The 24,243-nt window shown below is 42.6% G+C and overlaps 1 long non-coding RNA gene across 1 annotated transcript; it reads left to right on the top strand.

Annotated features, from left to right (window-relative positions):
* Positions 1-441: 441 nt before the first annotated feature.
* LOC134298756 (uncharacterized) lies at positions 442-23,799 on the top strand. Its single transcript, XR_010005845.1, has 2 exons — positions 442-1,438; positions 15,116-23,799. It is a non-coding gene; the product is annotated as an uncharacterized LOC134298756 (long non-coding RNA).
* The last annotated feature ends 444 nt before the right edge of the window (positions 23,800-24,243 follow it).

The following is a 24,243-nucleotide window of genomic DNA, read 5'->3' as shown; positions in this document are numbered from 1 at the left end:
GGCAAGAGGATAATCCAAATGTTCCATTCCAGAGGTCAATAACAAGGAGCTCATCAAAAGTCCAAAACATGAAGTCCAAAGTACAAGAGTCAAGTTTATTGGCTAAATAATCCATACACAGCAATTGCTTCCAGCAAAGAGCTATTACAAATGCCAGCTCTTTATGCAACTCCTGCAAAAGTCCCTACAGATGTGAGCTCCTTTTTTAAGCCAACCAACTAGACCTTCACAACTGGATGGCATCAACACTTAGCTGAAGCCAGGTAGGGAAGAGTTAACTCCTGCTCTTTCTCCTGAAGAGCCTCTTACTGCCCAGATTCAGTTGCCTATATTCCTGGAGGGTCCTGGTCCTGCTCAGCAGTAGAAATCTCTGCAGTATCAGGCTGCTCATCCACCTTGGGCTCAGATTCTGCTACTGGGAGAAAATCATCATCCTCATCATCCTCATCATCCTCATCTTCATCTTGCCCCATGGTTCTGATACAGCCACTGGATGGGTCCGTATGACTCAGCCTGGCTGAGATGGCATCAGGCAAGAAGGCATAGCGCAGGTTTCCATTCAATGCCGCTCTGGGATCCCAACAGCACCACACTCCCCAGTGGATGAGCATTCCTGTGGGAAGAAGAACAAACTAGAAGTGGATCCAGGGACCATGCCAACCTCCTCAAGTTGTGACAAGATATACAATGCAAAGACAATATCATAGCTAATAACAATAACAAACTGAGGGTGGGAAGGAGGGGAGAGCTCAAAGGCAACGGACCAGGGGAGCAGCCATGTTAGTATTTAGGCTCAGCTGGCAGACTGGAGTGAATAAGTCTTCACTCCAGTCTGCCCCAGCTATTCAATCAGAGTGAACCACAAGGCTCACCCCAATTCTACTCTTCATGCTATGAACGTGTGAAGACTCAGGGCTTGCTTTGAAGGAGAAGCCCAGTGAAGATGACAGGCACCCACCACTACTATTATCCTGCCCAGTAAGTCTGACAGGGAATATAAGGTTAGACTTCCTACAAAGACAAATGAATGTGTCCTCAAATTAATTAATTAATTAATCCTGAATTAATACTAGAAACCTAAATAACTAAAATGAAGTTTTTGTGTTTTGGCCATATCACGACAAGCCAGGACTCGCTAGAAAAGACAATAATGCTTATAAAGTTAGAATGCCTTGATGACCGAAACCCAGAACACTTTCAAATTTTAGCCATACACTACTCCTGCCCTGTTTCAAGAAGAAAATCAAAAAGAACATTTTTAAAGCAAAACAAAAATGTCTCTGCATTCATTGCATTTGAATACAAAGTGCTCCTCTTGTTTTCGATTTCCATTCCCAGAGCCTGCAAAGCAATTTCAGACCTGAATTAAAAGGCATAATGGAAGCGAGTCAGACGTCAAACGCATCGCTCAATACTGTGTGCTTGCTGCTCTACCTTGGTAAGTGCTCATTAAAGTGCTGTGTGACTTATATAACTGGATTAGTAAATGCTTTGATAAGGCAGGTGCACATTGAAATCTCCCACACATATACACATGCGTGCAACTTCATATTCCATGGGACAACTCTGGTTAATTCTATTGACTTAATTCTATACATCTGCACAATCTACTGGACTAAACCTGAAACATAATTTGTGGAAACGGAAACATCTGCCTTACCCTTGAGCCAGCATGCATGCATTTAGCCATCACCAAGGTGATTCGGCAGCCCTTTGGGGTTTCACTGCTTTGAGTCTCTTTAAGAGGAAAAAAGTTGTATATAGGTGAAGGTGACGGTGATGGTGACAGTGACAATGATGATGTGTCAAGGAAGCCAGGGCTAACCTGAATCTACAAGACTTAAGCATGGCTGTTAAGGACAGACGAACTTGGGCATCACTTATTCTTAGGATCACCATAAGTTAAGTCAACTGGATAGCAGTTAAGAATCAAAAGATAGAATATAAAAAAAATAAACGATTGCACCTCTCCATCTACTGCTAAAGCTTTGGGAAGTTTCTGATATGGCTACACCTTCCAAAATCCCCACAATGGACACAACCAGTAACGTTAACCAGCTCTTTTGTAGCTCCAAAGACAACCTTCAGAAGCTCTGAATAAAAATGAAATTCCCATTCAAATTTAAAAAGGATGTTTAGAGGCATTTCTTTCTGTCTTTTTAATGACTCAAGGAAACCCAACATTTGGACCTTTCCAGAAGACCACCCTTTGCTGGTCTTCTCAACAGACTATTCATAGGAAGACACAGAAAGGTATTCTGCACATGTGCAGAAAGATCTCAATACATCCCTGAGATGGTGAGACAGGAAGGAAATCCCACGCTCAGACTGAATCTCAAATCGGGACAAATCGTGCACCTGGGTCAGAGTGGGAGTATGTCAGATTTCACCCTCATCCGCCTCAGGGGTCCCTCTTTTTCTGACTCACACAAAACTCTGGGGGAAACGAGCAGCGAAGGTGCACGATTAGTAACACCAGGTGGGCACCGGTGTGGGGTGGGAGGCATCGGCATATTCCCCACACCTTGATCTCAGATATGCATCCCTACTTGCCATTCCTCACTCTTCATAACCGATTCTGTCTCCCTCGTCTTGCTGAGCCCACATACCCACGGCTTTGTCAGAGTGCTTCGTTAGGTCTCCTTGCCAGCTAAGAAGCTGCTATTTCAGCTCCCCCACATGACGTTGTCAATCCAGCTCACGGCAGAATTTCCTCGCTTCAGTCTTTTCCTTCACTGCTAAAAGCCACAGCAGTAGTTCTCCAATGATCCTTGAGTTTTTCTAGTAATCAGCTTGTCTAGAGGCTGGAGAGTTGAAACCAAACCAGAAGAGACCCTCAGTCTAGAGTTGCCAAGCCAGGGCACGCCACCTTAGATTTCCCTTGGAGAGAAAATGGAATATCAATTCAACAAACAAAGAAATATGATTTCAGTGCCAGAACTTGACATTTAATGATCCCTTATGAAAACACTGTTGGTAATATTAAAAGGAGCCGGTGGCGAAGTGTGTTAAAGCACTGAGCTACTGAACTTGCAGACCGAAAGGTCCCAGGTTCAAATCCTGCGAGCGGAGTGAGCATCCACTGTTGTTCCAGCTTCTGCCAACCTAGCAGTTCGAAAACATGCCAATGTGAGTAGATCAATAGGTACCGCTCCGGCGGGAAGGTAACAGTGCTCCATGCAGTCATGTTGGCCACATGACCTTGGAGGTGTCTATGGACAACGCTGGCTCTTTGGCTTAGAAATGGAGATTAGCACCAACCCCCAGAATCAGACATGACTGGACTTAACATCAGGGGAAACCTTTACCTTTCCAATGTGTGATGTTGGACTATGACTCTGGAGACCGGGGTTTGATTCATAAGCTGGCCATGGAAACTTACTGGGTGATTTTAGGCAAGTCATACTTTATGATCCTCAGAAAAGGGCAATGACACCTCTTCTGAATAAATCTTGCAAGAAAATCCCATCACAAGGTCACCTTAAAGTCCCCTAAGTGAGCGTGACTTGTCCAAATTCAACCAGTGGAGTTCACGGCCGAGCACAGATTAAATCCTTGATCTCCAGAGTTGTAGTCCAGCTCTCCAACCACTTCACCATGTCGTCTCATTTGAGAATTTTAAATATCTCTCCTTAAACTTCAAAGCCAAGTCTTCCATATGATGCTGCCATGGCAGTTAAAGTGGAATCACTGTGCACCATCTGAAAAGTCCCCACCTGATAGGACTTTGCTATGGTCTACCTCTCACCACCTTCATCTTCTTCCCCCCGGTCCCCATAATATAGTCCAGGCATGGGCAAACTTCAGCCCTCCAGGTGTTTTGACTTCAACTCTCACAATTCCTAACAGCTGGTAGGCTATTAGGAATCGTGGGAGTTGAAGTCCAAACACCTAGAGGGCTGAAGTTTACCTGTTCTTGGTATAACCATTCAATGACCATTGAAAAATGGGACCCCTACTCTCCACTAATCACTAAATGCTGGCAATGCATGTGGTCGATCTCTTCACCTATAATTACACCACAAAAAATGTTGAAAAACTGAATGCTTCTTAAGTTTGGAAGAATTTGACCATATATAGTAAATGGTAAAGGTTTCCCTTGAGGTTAAGTCCAGTCGTGTCCGACTCTGGGGGTTGGTGCTCATCTCCATTTCTAAGCCAAAGAGCCGGCGTTGTCCGTAATAATAATAATAATAATAATAATAATAATAATAATAATAATAATAGCTTTATTCTTATATCCCGCCCCATCTCCCCGGAGGGACTCGGGGCGGCTTACATGGGGCCAAGCCCGTAGACACCTCCAAGGTCATGTGGCCAGCATGACTGCATGGAACACCATTACCTTGCTGCCGGAGCGGTACCTATTGATCTACCCACATTTGCATGTTTTTGAACTTCTAGGTTGGCAGAAGCTGGAGCTAACAGCGGATGCTCACTCCGCTCCCCGGATTTGAACTTGGGACCTTTCAAGTCTGCAAGTTTAGCAGCTCAGCGCTTTAACACACTGAGCCACCAGAGGCTCCCTTGACCATATATAAATGACCAAAATAAAATAAACTCATCAGTCAGCTGCTTCAGAGAAACCAGATGACACATGGCTCGATTTGCAGCATCCGCATCCAGCTGTTAATGTAGGCCAAGAGAAGACAGGATTTATTCCAGAGCTTCCAGGAAGCTCCTGAGTGACCTCTGACTTCCAGAGGTTTGATCAGGCTGGATTCAGCCTGATCCACTGTCCAGATGTCCAACAAACCCACATCTACATTGCCACCAACGAGTAGCTCCTTGCTAGATGTTTGCTGTTGTCCTCACTTCTGATGAGTTGGGATGAGACACCCAACTATGTGACTATAACTGTTGGGTCACTAGCAACCCTCTGTTAGCCTCAGCACACCATCAACCTGTCCAGCCATGTAGACAGTCAAAGGCCTCTGGAGACATTTCTTGGACACATCAGAGCAACTCTAGAACACTTTAACCCAGCTTAACCAAGTAGGTTCTTGTTCTTAGGTTCATTGTCGTCCATAATGTTCTTGATCAACTGAGACATGGATTCAAGGAACCTCCTTCAACTGTTGGTATGTTTGATATCTAGGTCATATCGGCCCTGTATTCTAGTTCCTTTTCCCCTAAAACTGTGGGAAATCCTTGACTTGTTTTCCAGGCGAGGCATCTGTCACAAGCTATTTTCACCCTAGACATGCAATGTGGGCGTCTCTCTGCCTTGCTCTAATTTCTAAGCTGAAGCTTTTCAAAATTAGGTGGGGGGTAAAAATTGTCAGTGCCTGGATTGAAGGACAAAGAAAGGGAAAAGGCTGAGGGAAGGCAGTAAGGAAGCAAGAAGAAATTAAATTTGTACTCTGAAGACACTATAATTTGGCAGAAGAATGCACAGTGGCCAGTTTTCATAATCCTTAATGAAATTTGATATTTTATGGGGGTAGCAATAAAAGGCAATAGGAAATGAGGAAGGCCACATTCCAGGTGGATAGACTCGCTGTTGGAAGCTATATCTCTGAGTTTTCAAGACCTGAACAGTGTTTCTGATAAAAGAGTGACTTGAACGTCTCTCATTCATGGAGTCACCATAAGTTGACTTGGGAACAACTAAGCTAGTATGATACAGTGGTCTGAAAATTGGATCAAATCCCTGAAAGACCAGGGTTGAAACACAGAAATCCACTGGGCTTTCTCAGCCTCAGAAGAAAGCCATGGCAAACTTCCTTCTGAGAATCAGTTTGAGTGCTGAATCAGGTCTCTAGAAGATTGAGGTTGAATCCCTGCTCAGTCATGAAAAACCATTGGTTGACCATAAACAAGTCACTTACACTCAGCTTCAAAGAAAGGCAAACTTTTTTTGAATGAAACTTGCCAAGCAAAGCCTAGGAGATGCTTGCTGTCAGTAAGAAGACAACTTGAAGTACTCCTAAATCCACTCATTTTCTATTCTTAGGGATACTTTTAAATGTAAACGTATCCAGCCAATCTATCTGCCATTTCTCATATTTCATGGTATTTACCTGAGTATAACTGAGGATAGACAAAGCTCAAACACACTTGCTCCAGGGACAGAAAAAAAAGCTCCATCATGCCTAGGTCCAGAAGTAAGTGAAGGCCCTTCATCCATCCCAGCTGCCACTGCCCTGACTGCAGAGGGAGAAAAGAAGAGGCAGTATTTGTTGGACTGAATCCTTTCCTGAACTGCCATTCTCTTTCTCTTTTGTGCCATGTCTTAATTAGACTGCAAGCCTGGGGGCAGAAAACTGCTTTGTTGTTCTTTTGCCTGTAATATGCCATGTACATTGATGTCACTACATAAATAAATGATGAGAATGATAAGAACGAGGATGTAGAAGTCCATTCTGCTAGTGATTGAAGTGTAAGAAAATGGCTTTCTGTTATGCTGGGCCAGAAGAAATTACATAGGTATCATGAAATAGCTGTTACAGAATTCACTTACAGAAATGTCACTTACATTATGGAGTTACTGCTATTTCTATTTCTTTCCTTTGGCCACCAGAACTTAATATAGACAGAAAATTATACCTTCTCCCCTGAGAAACTGATGAAGACTTTTTTGCTAACAAGTGTCTTGACCTTCTCAAACTCTATTTAACAGTTCTGTGTTGACTAAATGTAAACCTCCTATCTAACTGCTCATTAGACTGTGCAACTGGAGACTCCTCCTCTGAGCTGATCTCTGCTTCTGACCCTGCTTCTGACCTTGCTTCCCTAGTAAACGGCCTCTCTGGAATATGTTCTTCAGATTCAGACAGAGACTGCTTATTTTCAGGGCTTAAAATCTCCTGCTGCTGATTCTTCTGCTGACTTGCAGGCCCAGAATCCCCAGTGACATCAGGTGCAGGCACAATCAAAGGCTGAACTACAACAGTTGCTTTCTGTTCTCCCTATACACAGGGACACACAAGCACAGACGCACATGCTTCTTTGCCCCCAGCCTCCTTTCCCTGATCACTCCCTGCCAGGTGGGGGTCTTCATCAGCTAGTGGCTGCCAGCAATCCGAGAGGGTGGAAAGGCAAGTGTTGGAAATGTGTTACTAGTTATTTCAATTCCTTCTGCCTTCTGTGAGGTGGCAGGGGAGGGGGGAGGAGATGGCTCAGTATCCCCCATGTCCTCCCACTGCCTGCCACCACCCACCCGAGGTGCTTTTTTGGGATACAGGGGGAATACATTCACAGTGGAGCAAGTTGGCAGTAGGAGTAGGATAGAATTATCCATTTAACATACTTTTCTCTTCAATCAGCAACTCTCACTCAGTATCTGTCTGTCTGTCTCTCTTTCTCCCTCAAATCTATTTGCCTTTCTACTTCTCTTTTCTTTTCCTACCCATCTCTTTCACTTTTCTTGCTCGTCTTTCTGCTTTCTTGTCTTTCTGTCCCTCTCTATTTATGTATATATCCCTACCACACTCTCACACAATCTCCTTGTCCATCCATCCGTCTGTCTCTCTCTCTCTATCCAGCTCTCCTTCACCCCTAAACCAAAGCAAATGTGAAGGGCTGACTACACTGGTAGATGAATGTGTTTTCTTCTTTAATAGTCAAATATAGGATGGATGACACCTGGCTTGAAAATAGTCAATACAAAAGGGATCTATGAGCCTTAGCAGACCAAAAGTAACTATAAAATCCAAGGAAGCTCCTCGGATACTGGACCAGTGTCCGGCTGCCATGTTGGCCTGGATGAGGGCGAACAAGCTGAGGCTTAATCCTGACAAGACAGATGTCCTCCAGGTCAGTCATACATCTAATTGGGGCATAGGGTGGCAACCTGTGCTTGACAGGGTCAGGAGCGGCCCTAGGTTTTTCAGTATGTACGCAAACCGAGGGCCGTGCCCCCCTCCCCGAAATTATGCCCCCCCCCAACTTACCGGCAGCGGCAACCATTGGGTCACTCGCCGCGGAACAAGGAAGTACTTGCTATTCTCACAAGATTTTGTGAGATCTCGCGAAATCTCGCCACCGCCGCCGCTTCAAGAGCACCCATCAAGGGCTGTGCCCAAAGCAGTGGCTTCATGGGCCTCCATTAAGAACCGGCCCTGGACTGGGTCACATTTCCCCTGAAAGCATAGGTCTGCAGCTTGGGGGTCCTCCTGGACTCAGTGCTGACGCTTGATGCTCAGGTGTCAGCCGTGGCTGGGAGGGCCTTTGCACAACTAAGACTCGTGCGCTAGCTGCGACCGTACCTCGTGAAGTCGGACCTGGCCATGGTGGTCCATGCCTTGGCTACCTCCAGATAGGACTATTGCAATGCACTCTACGTGGGGCTGCCCTTGAAGATGGCCCAGGGACTTCAACTGGTCCAGCGCTCGGCAGCTAGATTATTAACTGGAGCGAATTACAGGGCACGGTCTACCCCCCTGTTTAAAGAGCTCCATTGGCTGCCATTTATTTTCCAAGCCCAATTCAAGGGGCAGGTTATCACCAACAAAGCCCTAAACGGTTCAGGACCCATCTACCTTCGTGACCGCATCTCCCCCTATGAACCTGTGTGGTCTCTTTGTTCGTTGGGGGAGGCCCTCCTCTCACTCCTGCCACCATCACAATCGTGGTTGGTGGGGACGAGGGAGAGGGCCTTCTCCGTGGTGGCTCCCCAGCTCTGGAACTCACTCTCTAGAGAGATTAGGCAAGCCCCTACCCTTTTAATCTTTAGGAAGACCTTAAAATGTGGCTCTTCTGACAAGCCTTTGGTGAATAATTTTCATCCTATAAGGCTTGCCCTGGTTGGGATATATCTGTTGCACTTTATTCTATTCCTTCAGTTGGAATAGTTCCCATGTTTATCCCATTTTTGTCCCTTACTTGTTTACATTCTCGGGCATCTTTCTTGTCCTCATTCCTCATATATGCACTTTACGGCCTAGTTATTTTTATGCGTCTTTCATGTTTTTATTCAATCCATGTTTTATTGATTTGTTATGGATATGTTTTTATTGACTTGTTTTACTTGATGTGTGTTTATTATGTCTGTTATGTTTGGGCTTGGCCCCGTGTAAGTCACCCCGAGTCCCTTCGGGGAGTGGTGGCGGGGTATAAAAATAAAATTATTATTATTATTATTGTTATTATAAAATCCAATGTGATTGTAGAGGACATCAATAAGAGTATAGTGTCTAGATCAGCAGTTCCCAAACAGTGTTTCATGGAATCCCAGAACCTGGCAAATGACAGAATGGGCAAATCCACTGAAAAACTCATGGGATGGGAACTGTCAAACCTGATTGTTTTGTTTTGGAGCAGTGATATTTGCTTATGGGCGTTCCGGTAGGCAGTCTTTTTGACAGCGCACATGTAACGGTTCTCAACTGTATTCATTTATTGCGAGCCTTTCTTTTTAAAAAAATAAATTTCACAAATGACAGCTATTGTGCAAAAGAAATACTCTGAAAGATGACTTCTCCCTCTTTTGAAATTGCGGCGTAATATTATTTTAATTTTATAATGAAATTATGAATATCGATATTCACTATGTTCCACCCTTAGTAGTCATTATAATCAGAAAGGTGCATACTTCCTTTTAAAAAAATAAAATAAAATATGAAGCAATGTAGTAATGTTTGACAGGTGCTATATATTTACCCCTACCATTAGATGTGCATGCTAACAATTTAAAGTACCGCTGTAATGATCTCATCATCTAGAATGTCATGTTGTTTCTGAAATACTTATTAGAAAATTTGACATACTGCTACTACCATCGTTGAGAAGATACGTTATTTGCACTACACAACCTTTACGAAAGAATATCATTCTGTGTGTACCACATGCCTTCATCCCACTGTGCAAGGACTTTTTCTCTCCATCATGTCATCACCTCTCCCTGTTCTGCAACTGCTTGATCAATATACCTTTCCTGTATGATCAATCATCTTCAAATGACCCATAACATTTCACCAAGGATCCTATTTCTCCTCTTCACTCTTTCCATTTCCACTCAAAAAAGGAGGCACATAATCTCAGTGGCCATGAATGCTTGAACAAAGGTTTTGTTACTGCAAAGTTCTATCTATATATATAAAAGGGTAATGAAATTTCGGCCTAGGACAAAACAACAAAACTACACATCCCAGAAACACTAAACTTGGCAGCACAACCCCTCATCCATGCCTCTACGTTCATACAACAAAAAGCTCCAGCTACTCCAGAAAACGGCCAGGCTTTGAGACTGTAAGGCTATTCACTGCTATTCCACCTGGCCAACAAAGGATTCCCATAAGCCACAGCAACGCGTGGCCAGGCAAAGCTAGTAGTAATATAAAAATACAGTGGGGGGTAATAACCTGTAGATTTACACTATCCTGATAGCTCTAGAAATTGAATTTTCCTATTCTGAAGTACCACGAGTTTTTGGACATCTGGGATTTTGAAGATTTTTCACTTAAAAAAAAAAAGAATATGGAGATGGCAGCGACGAGACTTGTCCATGCGATGGTTTGGAACATGGACAGTAACGAGGGAAAGACTGAGAAATGAAACACGTGTGATGGGAAAACATAACATGAAACTGGCTGTTTGGGGATCTAATGCTATGGTTTCCTTTCCTAAATAAATGATCTCCAGCACTTCCCAAGGTCCATGTGGTGAGGTCCTTAGTTTCCAAAACACCCAGGCAATAAGACTAGATCAAAGAAGGAAAAACTTTGTGGGTTCACTGTGCTTAGGGGCAGAGTTAGGGTACCTTGGGGAGTGGTGGAGGCTCAATTACCAAAACAATTTGGGAACCACTGGTCTAAATCAAGGGAAGTCTGTGGAACACCCTCCCCAGAGAAATACGGCAAGCCCCACCCCTTCTGATTTTTAGAAAAGCCCTGAAAACATGGCTATGTGCCCAGGCTTTCAAAGATTAAATGATAAAAGACGACCCCGGACTGATTTACGGCTACAGCACGAGGATTTTGGAGGAATGGATTTTAATCATATGTTTTATATTTTTATATTGTTTTAATTGATTTATTGGATTTTCATTGCTGTTTTAATTATGTGCAGGCATTGAATTGTTGCCAATTTGTACGCCGCCCTGAGTCCCTTCGGGTGAGAAGGGCGGGATATAAATGTTGTAAATAAATAAATAAATAAGTCATACTCCCACTCTCCTCTGCTTTGGTCAGACCTCACCAGAAATAATCTTGTACACAGTTCTGGGCAAACCAATTCAGGAAGAATATGCAGGAGATAGAAGAAGCTGACAAAAGAGTGACCAAAATGATCAATGGTTTGGAAACCAAGCCCTAGGAAAAGTGGCTGAGGGAGCTGGGTATGTTTAGATTGGGGAAAAGAAAGAGGGGACAGTGAGGAAGGACAAGCTTGTTTTCTGCAACTTTGGAGATGGGCATAATGGAGCAATGGGTTCAAACTACAAGAAAAGAGATTCCAGGTAAAAATTAGGAAGAATCTCCTGAGGGTAAGAGTTATTTGACCGTGGAATATGCTGCTGCTGCTGATGATGATGATGATGATATTATTATTATTATTATTATTATTATTATTATTATTATTATTATTATTTACAGCATTTATATTCCGCCCTTATCACCCCGAAGGGGACCCAGGGCAGATCACAATGTACATATACATGGCAAACATTCAATGCCATATGACATACAGACAGAGACAGAGATGAAGACACAGGTAATTTAACTTTTTCCAGCTTCCAGTTTCATGAGGGTATGCTCAATTCTGGCCACAGGGGAAACTGCTGCTTCATCATCCACTGTGATGCCGAGTCCCTGATGGATTACTTCCTCATTCCTTTCTGCATGCTGCTGGATGATTTTTATGTAAATTAGTTAAATTCGCTTCCTTGCATAAGTGGTACCTAAATTTCCTACTTGATAGATGCAACTATTTTTCAGGTTGCTTAGGTCAACAATGAGCTAGGCTATTTAATGATTGGACACTCAATCTGACTTGGACTGGCTTTGAACTCATGACCTCTTGTTCAGTAGTGATTTATTGCAGCTGGCTACTAACCAGCTGCGCCACAGTCCTGCTACCTAGTAGTCCAATGGAGTCTTCTTCCCTGGACATTTTTAAGCAGAGGCTAGATATCCATCTGTAAGGAGAGCTTGGATTGTGCCTTCCTGCCTGGCAGAAGTGGGTTGGACTGGATGGACTGGATGCATGATTCTATTATCATGTTTGAGGGGAAGCCATAGCCATCATTTCTTCAGCCAGATAGCTCTTTGAGTGCTTCCCTGCTCTGCAGCTCTGAACGAGAAACAGCCCTACCATAAAAGGAGACCGAAGCTGCTCAGAGTGACACAGTGATGCTGGGATACTCAGATGGTCGCTGGCAGGGAAGCGGAAATTTATTTAAAGAGTTTCACTGCTCAAGATGACGCAGCGTTGCAGAGCGTGCTGGAGAAGTCAAATGTGGGGAGGTGTGTTTTTTTCCTCCCTCCAGCAGATGGATTTCATAATAGCATCATGGACTCACACTTAGCTTGTTCATAGGGCTGTGGTGGGCTGCATGTGTCTACTTCATGACTAACAAAGGTCTGGACAGGTGTTGATATAGCAAGGGAAAGAAGGGGGATACAGATCCCTTGTCTGAAAAAGTGATAGCCTGCATCTATGTTATAGACCAGGGGTCCTCAAACTTTTGAAGTGCAGGGCCGGTTCATGGTCCCTCAGACTCTTGAAGGGCCGAATTATCATTTGAAAAAAAATACGAACAAATTCCTATGCACACTGCACATGTCTTATTTGTAGTGCAAAAAACCCCCAACAACAATTATTTATTTTTTTTATTTACTACATTTATATCCCACCCTCTCTCACCCCGAAGGGGAGTCAGAGCAGCTTACAAGTTGTATGTACATACAATATATTAGATTATTAGCATAGCACAATATTAGCATTATATATTACTATATTGTACTATACCACTATACGGTAATATTATTAGTAATATTAAATTTAATATATAATGTATAATTAATATTCTATTGTATTATTATTAGTATTATTATATTGTATGACATTATAGTATTATTAACAATATAATATGTATACACAATATATTATATTATTACTATAGCACAATATTGGTAAATGAAAGAACACTACAATATTTAAAAATAAAAATAATTTTAACCAACATAAACCTATCAGGATTTCAATGGGAAGTGTGGGCCTGCTTCTGGCCAATGAGATAGTCAAGTTAAGTAGGATTGTTATTGCTGTGTGCCTTCAAGTCATTTCAGACTTTGGGAGAGCCTAAGTCTAAAACTGAGGGCGGGAGCCAGGTCAATGACCTTGGAGGGCCGCATCCGGCCCCCAGGCCTTAGTTTGGGGATCCCTGTTATAGACTTAATGCAATTTAACTGCAATGGTTCAATGCTATGGCATCCTGAGAGCTGTCTTTTGATAAGGTCTTGAGCCTTCTCTGCCAACGGGTTCTGGTGTCTTATCAAGCTACAACTTCCCAAGACACCATAGCATTGATGCAAGTGGTGTCAAACTGCATTAATTCTATAGTGTTCGTGCATGCATACAAATGAAAGTGACCCCGAAGGCCATCCTAGAGGGAATGGAGATCTATAGCCAAAGTATCTGATAAGGTGTACCTCCAGACCCTTCTGAGGGATCTTTTTGCTTCTCTCAAACAACCTTTAGTACCAAAAGGTATGGTACGAGGGTTGAATGAAAAGTAATGCCTTCACCTTTGCAACTCCTCAGCAGATGGCAGTCCTGGTCTGCGGCAGGTCCTGGCTTGTTCAGTAGACTTTCCTCTACAGTTCCATTTGACAGGAAGCCTGAACATTGAACGGTTGTGTTGTTAAAGTGCGAAGTATGGAACCCTGCATAGACAGTTGGTCAGTGCGACTTAAGCAATGTGCAGTCATTGAATTCCTGACAGCAGAAGGTGTCACCCCAAAGGAGATCCATCAGAGAATGCAAGCTGTTTATGGTGATTGTGTTGATGTGAGTCCTGTGCATCGATGGGCGAGTAAGTTTAAAGAGGTGGGAACATCTGACTTGCGTGACAAACAGAAAGTTGGACGTCTTGTGACAGCAACCACCGTGTTTCACAAGCAAAAGGTCGACAGATTGATTCAGGATGATTGTTGTATCACTCAGGGAGAAATTTCAAGCATTATCGGCATTTCACAAGAATGTGTGGGTCACGTTATTGCTTTGCTTGGCTATCGGAAGATCTGTGCACAATGGGTTCTGTGAGACGCTGGTTGCAGAAACAGAGTGTTGACTTCTTCTGTGTCGGCTTCAGAAAACATGTTCATTGTTGGCAGAAATGTATCCAAGTGTCTGGTGATGATGTGGGAAAGTGAATAGTGGTCGTTAAAGAGCACATTCTAAGGATTATTTCTGCGTTTGATTTATTAAAATATTCCCATCCAAACCGAAGTAACAAAGGTGAACGCATTACTTTTCATTCAACCCCCATATTTTCCTATGTTCAGACCCCACCTGGACTAACTCTGTGCTCCGAGCTGGCCTCGAACTCATGACCTCTTGGTCAGAGTGATTTGTTGCAGCTGGCTGCGGCTGGCTGCTCACCAGCCTGTGCCACAGCCCAGGCATATATTGCAAGTGATGGTATTGTCCAAGATGGATAAATTAACCTATTTATCAAAATAAGGGATACTGGGGAAAAATTGAATCGCTGGAAACCTTTTATTGACATTTGCATGTTTTCGAACTGCTAAGTTGGCAGAAGCTGGGGCTAACAGCAGGAGCTCACCCCACTCCCTGGATTCAAACAGCTGACCTTTTGGTAGCAAGTTCAGCAGTTCTGCGGTTTAACCCGCTGCGCTATTGGGGGCTCCCAACTGCATTGTAGATTCACCCAATTTTATGGGTTTTCAATGCCTTTTCTTGACTAAAATAATCACCTCTTTACCCCAAAGATCATTGTATAACTTTACGTGGTTTGGAGCAGATCACGGTCAAGTCTAATAACTTGCAAAATTCCCATAAGGCTGTTGGGCATCCTCCAAAAGCTATCACCAACTCCGCAGAGACGGGAGAGATATTTTTGTGCCTCCGCTGTGCCTGAATGTGCTAGAAAGAACGAGAAAGAAAAAGGAAAGCCTGCTGGAATTTCTTTTCTTTGAATCTTTTCGCACAGCAGATGCCGGTGACATTTCCGAGCTGGCAACAGAAGGTGACAGATCGTGGCGGTGCCAAGAAGAGATCTTGATCGGAACGGTGACATTCAGTGCAAAGCCAACCAGCATCAAAAGCAGAAGGCAGACGCCTTAATGAAAGGAGAACTTGGAATCAAAATAGCTCTACATACACGATGCATTTGATGGAGGATTTTTTTTAGCGCTTTTGAATTTGACTTCAGAGACCTTGTGTAAAAGGAGGACATTTGCTTCCAAACTGCAGTGGGGTCTTAATTCACTAACAAACTGCAGGTATCCCTCCACATTTTGCAGCTTTGGATATTCATGGATTTGATTAAATAATTCTCTCTAGGAATCTCTAGGTCCCACAATGCAATTCTCTGGTCAGCTTCCAGCAGAAATCAGCCACAAAACTGTGCTGGAAGACCTAGAAATTCCCAGAGAGGTGTGTGCTTAGATTTTTTTTAAAAAAGTTGCTCCTTTTCATGTGGATGAATAATTACTATATACAGTAGAGTCTCACTTATCCAAGCCTCGCTTATCCAAGTTTCTGGATTATCCAGGCCATTTTTGTAGTCAATGTTTTCAATATATCGTGATATTTTGGTGCTAAATTCGTAAATACAGTAATTACAACATAATATTACTACGTATTGAACTGCTTTTCCTGTCAAATTTGTTGTATAACATGATGTTTTTGTGCTTAATTTGTAAAATCATAACTTAATTTGATGTTTAATAGGCTTTTCCTTAATCCCTCCTTATTATCCAAGATATTCACTTATCTTAGCTTCTGCCAGCCCGTTTAGCTTGGATAAGTGAGACTCTACTGTAGTTTGTTTTATTTTATTAACTAGCTTGGGTACCCGGCATTGCCCAAGTTATTTGAAAAAGTCCTTTTTTCACAAAAATGCATAAGTTTGTGGGTTAATTACAACTCACATCATGCCACAATAACTTCCTGAAACTCCATCAGTGGTTAAAGTTTGCCATGTTGGGCAAGTTCGCTCTCTAGATGCATAATCGGTGGGGTCTGTGGGGTCTCTGGCTGCAGGGTAAACTACAGTTCCCATCATGGTGGGTCAGTCCACCTCAGTTCCCCCCAGGATGTTCAGTTGGTCATGGTCCCGGTCTATTGTTGGTGGTGGTCACGGTGTCTCAGGATGTAGGTGAACTACAACTCCCAGAAATGAAGGCCAGTTCCCCCAAAACCCTTCCAATATGTTCAGTTGGGTATGGTGGTTTTGTGTGCCAAGTTTGATCCAGGTCCATCATTGGTAGGGTTCACAGTGTCTCTGGTTGTAGGTGAACTATGACTCCCAAAAATTAAGGTCAATCTCTCCCAAACACTTCCAGTATTCAAATTTGGATATATGGGGTATGTGTGCCAAGTGTGGTCCAGGTCCATTGTTGGTGTGGTCCTTTGATTGCAAGTGAACTATAAATCCCAGTAACTACAACTCCCAAATGTCAAGGCCAATTCCCCCCAAAACCTACCCATATTCAAAATTCAGCATACTGGGTATGCATGATAAATTTGGTCTAGATCCATAATTATTTGGGTTCACAGTGCTCTCTGGATGTTAGCGAACTACAATTCCTCTAAATCAAAGTGAATTCACCCCCCCCCCCAAGCTCTCTAGTATTTTTTGTTGGTCATGAGGGTTTTGTGTGCCAAGTTAGGTCCAGATCTATTGCTGGTGAGGATCAGAGTTCTCTTTGATTGCAGGTGAACTATACATCCCAGTACCTACAACTTCCAAATGCCAAAGCTAATTATCCCCCAAATCCCTCCAGTATGTTCCATTGGTCATGGCTTTTCTGTGTGTCAAATGTTTTCCAGATTCATTGTCAGTGGGGGGTCACAGTGCTGTGTCTTGATGCAGGGTGAATGTCGCACCTCAGGTTAACTTCACTTTGCTCAATACACCAGACTGCACACAGGCTGAAGTCTTTTGTAGTTTATTAGAAAATAGAAGATAAAAAGTTCTTTAAAAGCAAAAATAAAGTTCCAAAAGATTGTTACAAAACAAAGCCTTAAACAATAATCCAAGAAATCACAAGGAATAAAACAAAGTCCCAATAGAGCATGACAAAGTCCCAAGAACATGAACACAAAGGCTGCAAGATAATCCAGGAAACGAGAGCTTGTTTCTTGGTTAAACGAAAGTTGCTTTGACAAAGATTTGTCTCCAAACACACTGCTTTAATACTCTTTGCCAAACATGAAAGCATTTCTTTGGCCTCTGACCTCCTTCTTATTTGCTATTCTCACACTCCTTCGAACCCTGAATTTCAAACGGTCAGCTCGATCTAAAAATTCCATTTCATCAAGGTCAGTCAGCTCGTTAGCGTCAGCCTGCTTGCTATCAGACTGAGAACTGTCCTCCTTTTCTGAGTCATTTGCACCTGGCTAGTTTCAGTATCATCAACATCATTCCCTGCTGTGGGAAAAACTCCCTGTTCCTCTTCTTCTACAACAGGGACATTCTGAACCTGATTTTGAACCTGAATCCCATAATCCCCATCAGAGTCAATCTGAGGTTCCAGCTGAGTCACAACAGTGAACTACAACTTCCATCCTGTTGAGTCAGTCCCACAAACCCCTCCAGTATGTTCAATTGATGATTAATTCCTCTCTGTTTGCAGTGAGCTATAGAAAACAATAGGAAAGGGCTATGGGAGAGGCAATGGGCAGGGTCATGCAAATTCCAAACCAATGGAGAGAGAAAGAAACACTAGGAGGTGTCTTTGGTGGAGGAAAAACAGAAAATCTAGGATGAAATTGTCCCCGCATGAAAGCCTTCACTTGGGTGGTGGGCAGGATGGTGTTTGCAGAGGACACTGGCAGAGCTCTTAGACATGTTTGTGGCATCCACTATAACCTGCAATGGTCACTGGAGAGAGGCCTATTGGTGTCTCCTCATAGGTGGAGGCGGGATCCCTGCCACATACACACATACAGATTTTCACTTTAATTATGTGTATCGATGTGTATCCTGCCTCTCTTCCAGCATGAGACCCAAGGTTGTAACCCTGTTAAATCAATGGATTGCTATCAAAAATAAACATAATCAACAATATACTGTGTCTCTTATAACTATACATGTATTTGTAGTATTTTGTACTGTCAGTGGAATTTTGTGTATATCTGTTTTAATCAATGATTCTGAAAGGAAGCTGTTTGTTGTCAAAGGCTTTCATGGCCAGGATCACAGGGTTGTTGTATGTCTTTCGGGCTGTGTGGCCATGTTCCAGAAATATTCTCTCCTGACATTTCGCCCACATCTATGGCAGGCATCCTCAGAGGTTGTGAGGTATGGAGAAACTAAGTAAGGAAAGGAAAGAATATATATCTGTGGAGAGTCCAGGGTGTGGCAAGAGTCCTTCGTCACTGGGAAGCCAGCATTAATGTTTCAGTTAATCACCCTAATTAGCATTGGAAAGGTTTTGTCTCTTGCCTGGGGGCATCCTTTGTTCAGTCATTAGCTGTCCTCTGCCCTCAGAGTGTTGGTTTGAATTAGTTCAAGCAGAGTGTTTGTTGAGAAAAATATTGAGGAAAAAATATTAGAAAATGCAAGAATGTTAGATATGGGGGACGGAACGGATTCAGGGTTCTGCATTTGTTTGATAGTTTTTGTTTTTATCTACTTGTCCATTAAACCTGAAGCACACACATTGCTGACTTCTCAAAACCTCCTAGTAGCAGGACTCCAAATGCAGAAAGTTCATTTTGGCTGGATCTACACTGCCAAATAATACAGTTTGAACCACATTATAGGATCAGTATAGATCCATACAATGCAGCTCAGCGCAGTTAAAACAATATTATTTGAGTCTTACTGTATTAAGTGGCAAGTTTGGATCCAGTCCTTCCCTCTTGTTGAGCAAAATCCGTAATACTGAAATTATACACAGTTACTGCCTGTTCTGGAGGTTATCTAGAATTCACCATATAATTTTACAAGGTCTCAGCTTTCTCTGCCAAAGAGTGCTGATGCCTCCCCAAACTCCAACTCCCATGATTGAATAGCATTGAACCATTGATGTTAAAATAGTGTCAGTACATTCATTCTACTGTGTTGACACACTCCTAGTCTATAGAGTAGCAGAAAGCATGCTAAATCCATCTTCAATATGATATCCTTTCAAATATGTCAACATGATACTCATGTCCAACCTTCTCTTCTCTAGGCGAAACAGACCCTAAACTGAGTTGTTGTGTGTATTCCAGACTGTATGGCCATGTTCCAGAAGTATTTTCTCCTGAGATATATACCTCACAACCTCTGAGGATGCCTGCCATAGATGTGGGTGAAATGTCAGGAGAAAATACTTCTGGAACATGGCCATACAGCCTGGAAAACACACAACAACCCTGTGATTCCGGCCATGAAAGCCTTCGACAACATATAGACCCTAAACTACTTCTCAAACAGATTTATGGTGTCTGGACCCTTCACCATTTTTGATGGTCCTTCTCTGGATCTCCTTCCAACTCACTGGAAGTCCTTGGAAAGCAAAGGCTCTTCACTCACAGGTGAAAGAAGTGCCTTCTGATGAGATTAATCCTGCAGTCCCAAGAAGGTCCCCTCTTGTGTTTCCATCAGACGTACCTTGGAGGTGGTGGGACTCTGAAAAGGACCTCTTGTGAAGACCTTCAGATTCAGGAAGACTCATGTAAGGGGATATGGACTTTCTGAGTCTGGACTTAAGCCATACTGTGCATATAGGTCCATTAGTTATCAATTCTGCAAGGCAGTGGTTCTCAACCTGAGATCCACAGAAGTTTTTGACCTACAACTCCCAGAAATCCCAGCCAGTTTACCAGATGTTAGAATTTCTGGAAGTTGAAGGCCAAAAATATCTGAGGACCTCAGGTTGAGAACCAACACTGTAAGGGAAGGAGAACAATCCAATGTTCTCAACATCTTTGGAGAACACATCTCTGTATGCTTTCCAAGCAAAGCTCAGTAGTTTCTCCCACATCAATTCCACAGCAACATCTGTCTTCCATCAACACTAAATGGGGTCTGCATTGTCTCATCCTCCCACCTCTGGAGTTTTTTGAACCACCTCAAAGTCACTTCTTAAAAAGTTCCTCCAGGACAAGACAAGTCGGAAAGTTAGGAAAGCCATAGATATTGAGTGGGCTGAAGGCTAATAAATTTCCAGGAGGTAATCACCAATCCTGTCCTGGACTATGTCTGGCTGGAGATTTAAGCGAATTTCATATATCTTTCCCTTTTTTCTAAAGAGGACAAACAGAATTTATTGTCCCTTTTACACATACTGAGCCAAGGGAGTGGACTGCGCTGAGGGCAGAGAGATGCGATGGGATGACAATTTGATGTGTGATCAAAAATACCTCAAAGCAAATTTAAGTGAACGGAAGGAGTGATAATAATGCAGTGCTTGTAGAGGAAAAAGCACTCAGGGCTCATTAGTTTACAGAAATATTTTGTGTAGGTCACGTCTGCAGCATAGAAAAGTTATTTTAACTACTACATTTCCCAGGAACTCCAATGATGGCCTCTGGGATTCTGGGATTTGTAGTCCAAAACTAACATTTCCAAGTTCTTGTCAAAACCCAGAAGGATGTCCCAAATCTATATCTGAGAGAACATCCAAATTTCAGAATTATAACAGGTTGACACCACTTTTGTTACCATTTTCCATCATTGGAGCATTGGGATTTATAGTTTGCTGTTTGAGGGGGGAAAGGAAGGAGCCTAAGACTGTTAGGAATTGTGGGAGTTGAAGTCCAAACACCTGGAGGGCCGAAGTTTGCCCATGTCTACTGTGACACCAGAACTCTCTGACAGAGAAAGATAAATATCTCACAAAACTAAAAAAATATCAGAACTCCATAGCATAGCAGTTAATGTGGTGTCAAACTGCTATAATTCTTCAGTTTGATGGAATCCTGGCATTTGAAGTTTTGTGAGCTGCCAGGCCTTTACTGTAAATCAGGCAGTGGACTAAAGATCTTGAATATCTCAATAAACTATACATCCCAGGATTCTGTAGTACGGAGCCATGATAGTTAAAGTTGTATCAAACTGAGACAGCATTACTACTATCATTGTGCCAATATCAGAATCCTGCTAAATATCTCACATTCTAATACAATAACCAGGAAAATTGGAAAACTGGGAGCTCCTGGTGGCGCAGCATATTAAAGCTCTGAGTTGTTGAACTTGCAGATCGAAAGGTCGCAGGTTCGAATCTGACAAGCGGAATGAGCGCCCGCTGTTAGCCCCAGCTTCTGCCAACCTAGCAGTTCGAAAACATGCCAATGTGAGTAGATCAATAGGTACCACTCCGGCAGGAAGGTAACAGCACTCCATGCAGTCATGCCAATGGCCACATGACCTTGGAGGTGTCTATGGACAACGCTGGCTCTTCGGCTTAGAAATGGAGATGAGCACCAACCCCCAGAGTCGAACACGACTGGACTTAATGTCAGTGGAAAACCTTTAAGCACTACCTAGGGATCACAACCAGACACAAATGAAGACATCTGCCCTTGTGCTTTGCTACTCTGCTGCTGAATACACATGCCCAGTGTGGAATGCATCTTACCACATTAAAACAGTGGATGTGGCTCTTAATGAGACATGCCACATTATTACCATTGGAAAAATTGTACTGTTTAGTTGGGTATTGCACCACCTGACATCTATCAGGAAGTAGCAGCCTTTTTTTTTCTGGCTACAGCCTTGACCAAGGCATTGACATCTCCAGCCCATCCTCTGTTCGGATATCAGCCAGCAAGTCAACTCCTTAAATCAAGAAATAGCTTCCTAACACCTGCAGAGATACTTGCAAAAACACTTCAACAAGCGAGAGTCCAAAAGTGTCAGGTTAAAACCCAGAACCTCAATCAGTGACTGAGACCGGATGAGAGACTCCTCCTGGGCACACAGAAGACTGGATGACTTGGAAAGCACTGAACAGACTGCACTCTGACACAATGAGATGCAGAGCTAACCTTAAGAAATGGGCCTACAAAGTGGAGTCCATGACATGCAAGTGTAGAGAAGAGCAAACCACAGACCACTAACTACAATGTGGTCTGAATCTTGCCACATACACAGTGGAGGACCTTCTTACAGCAACACCAGAATCACTCCAAGTGGCCAGCTACTGGTCAAAGGACATTTAGCATAATGCCAAGTTTTTAACTTTGTCTGTGGTCTTTTATATATTATTGCTGTATTCTCAATTTGCTTCTGACATGATAAATAAAAATAAATAAATCAAACTGAGATAGCATTATTTCTACGAATTGTGCCAATTTCAGAATCTTGCTCAATATCTCACACTACATTACAGTAGCCAGGAAAATCAGGAAATGCAGGTGGGGTCCATGAAAACAATAAACAAAGAACAAAAACAGAGAATGTTTTAGATGCTTAGATCTGAAGTAAGGTTCTGCATGGCCCTGAGGTGGCACATGCAGGTGTCCCCTTCTCTTCTTCATATATTTTATAGTACTGTGCTAAGAAAACAAGCCTGATAGATGCACAAAACCCAAAAATGTCCAAAAATGTCAACTATATGGGGTCCAGGGGCAAATTCCCCCCGGCTCCCCAAACAGGTTGCAGCCCCCATAGACCCCGAAACCTCTATTTCCTTCTTGTCAATAAAAAGTGGAGGCCTTTAGGATAAATCCAAAAAGCATTTGTCTGGCCCAAGATCATGCAGTTGATTTCCATGGGTTGAGTGGGGATTCAAACTCTGCTCTCCAGAGATGTATGTAGCCCAACACTCCAAACTATATAAATGTCAGAAAAGGGTTGACATAACACTTCTTGCTAAACTGTGCTCGCTTTCCTGTAAAAGTTATCTTGTCTCCCCTCTCCGCGACCTTTCTTGACAGCCCATTTTGATGGGAGATTATCCAAAGTAATTTCGCTGAGAAGTCCCAGTTCTGCAGAGAGAACAGGTAATGGCAGTAGTCTTGTTGACTGCAATTTATTTTGAATTTGGGATAATTGGGAGAGTGCTCTTTCTCCTTCAGCAGTGGAAAAGTGGAGAGTTAGTGAAATTCATAACACTGCGGAAAGCCTTTAATCTGGCAAAAAAAAAAAAAACCACCAAGACAATTGTTATGAAAATTTCCTAGACAATAAGCAATATACAGCCTCTGCTTTGAGAGGGAAGAAAGCCATGGCTATGTTCCAGAAGCATTCTCTCCTGACATTTCATCCTGAGAGGTATATACTGTATATATTTGAGAACACTGAAATGCTGGACCACTCTAGCAATTATGATGTCAGACTACACAGAGAAGCCAATGAAATCCACAAGCATGTGGGCAATTTCAACAGAAAGGAGGAAACCATGAAAATGAACAAAATCTGGCTACCAGTACAGTAGAGTCTCACTTATCCAACCTTCGCTTATCAAACCTTCTGGATTATCCAATGCAGTCTGTCTTTTAGTAGTCAGTGTTTTTGTAGTCAATGTTTTCAATACATTGCAATGTTTTGGTGCTAAATTTGTAAATACAGTAATTACTACATAATGTTACCATGTATTGAACTGCTTTTTCTGTCAATTTGTTGTAAAACATGATGTTTTGGTGCTTAATTTGTAAAATCATAACATAATTTGATGTTTAATAGGCTTTTCGTTAATCCATCCTTATTATCCAACATTTTCGCTTATCTAACATTCTGTTGGCCTGTTTATGTTGGATAAGTGAGACTCTACTGTATTAAAAACTCTAAAATCTGAACAGGAAATAAAGAACAACACTCTGAAAATGGAAGAATTACAGACATGATTCAATCAGGGGCAGCTAACACCTCCGAACAAAGGATTTCCCTATACAGGAATGAAGCTTACAATGCCATTAATGCTAATTAAGGTGATTAATTACAACATTCACACTGGCCTCCAACAAACAAGAGTCCTTTCTCTCACCCTGGACCTTCCACAGATATATAAGCCTCCCTTGCTCATTTTTCCAATATACCTCACAACCTCTGAGGATGCCTGTCATAGATGTAGGTGAACGTCAGGAGAGAATGCTTCTGGAACATGGCCATATAGCCCAGAAAATGCACAACAACCCAGTGATTCTGGCCATGAAAGCCTTCAAAATCATGTGAAATAT

The sequence above is a fragment of the Anolis carolinensis genome, chromosome 4 (genome assembly GCF_035594765.1).
Source record: "Anolis carolinensis isolate JA03-04 chromosome 4, rAnoCar3.1.pri, whole genome shotgun sequence".
Taxonomy (NCBI): domain Eukaryota; kingdom Metazoa; phylum Chordata; class Lepidosauria; order Squamata; family Dactyloidae; genus Anolis; species Anolis carolinensis.
The sequence above is the reverse complement of the archived record's forward strand: the minus strand, read 5'-3'. Positions and strand labels throughout refer to the sequence as shown.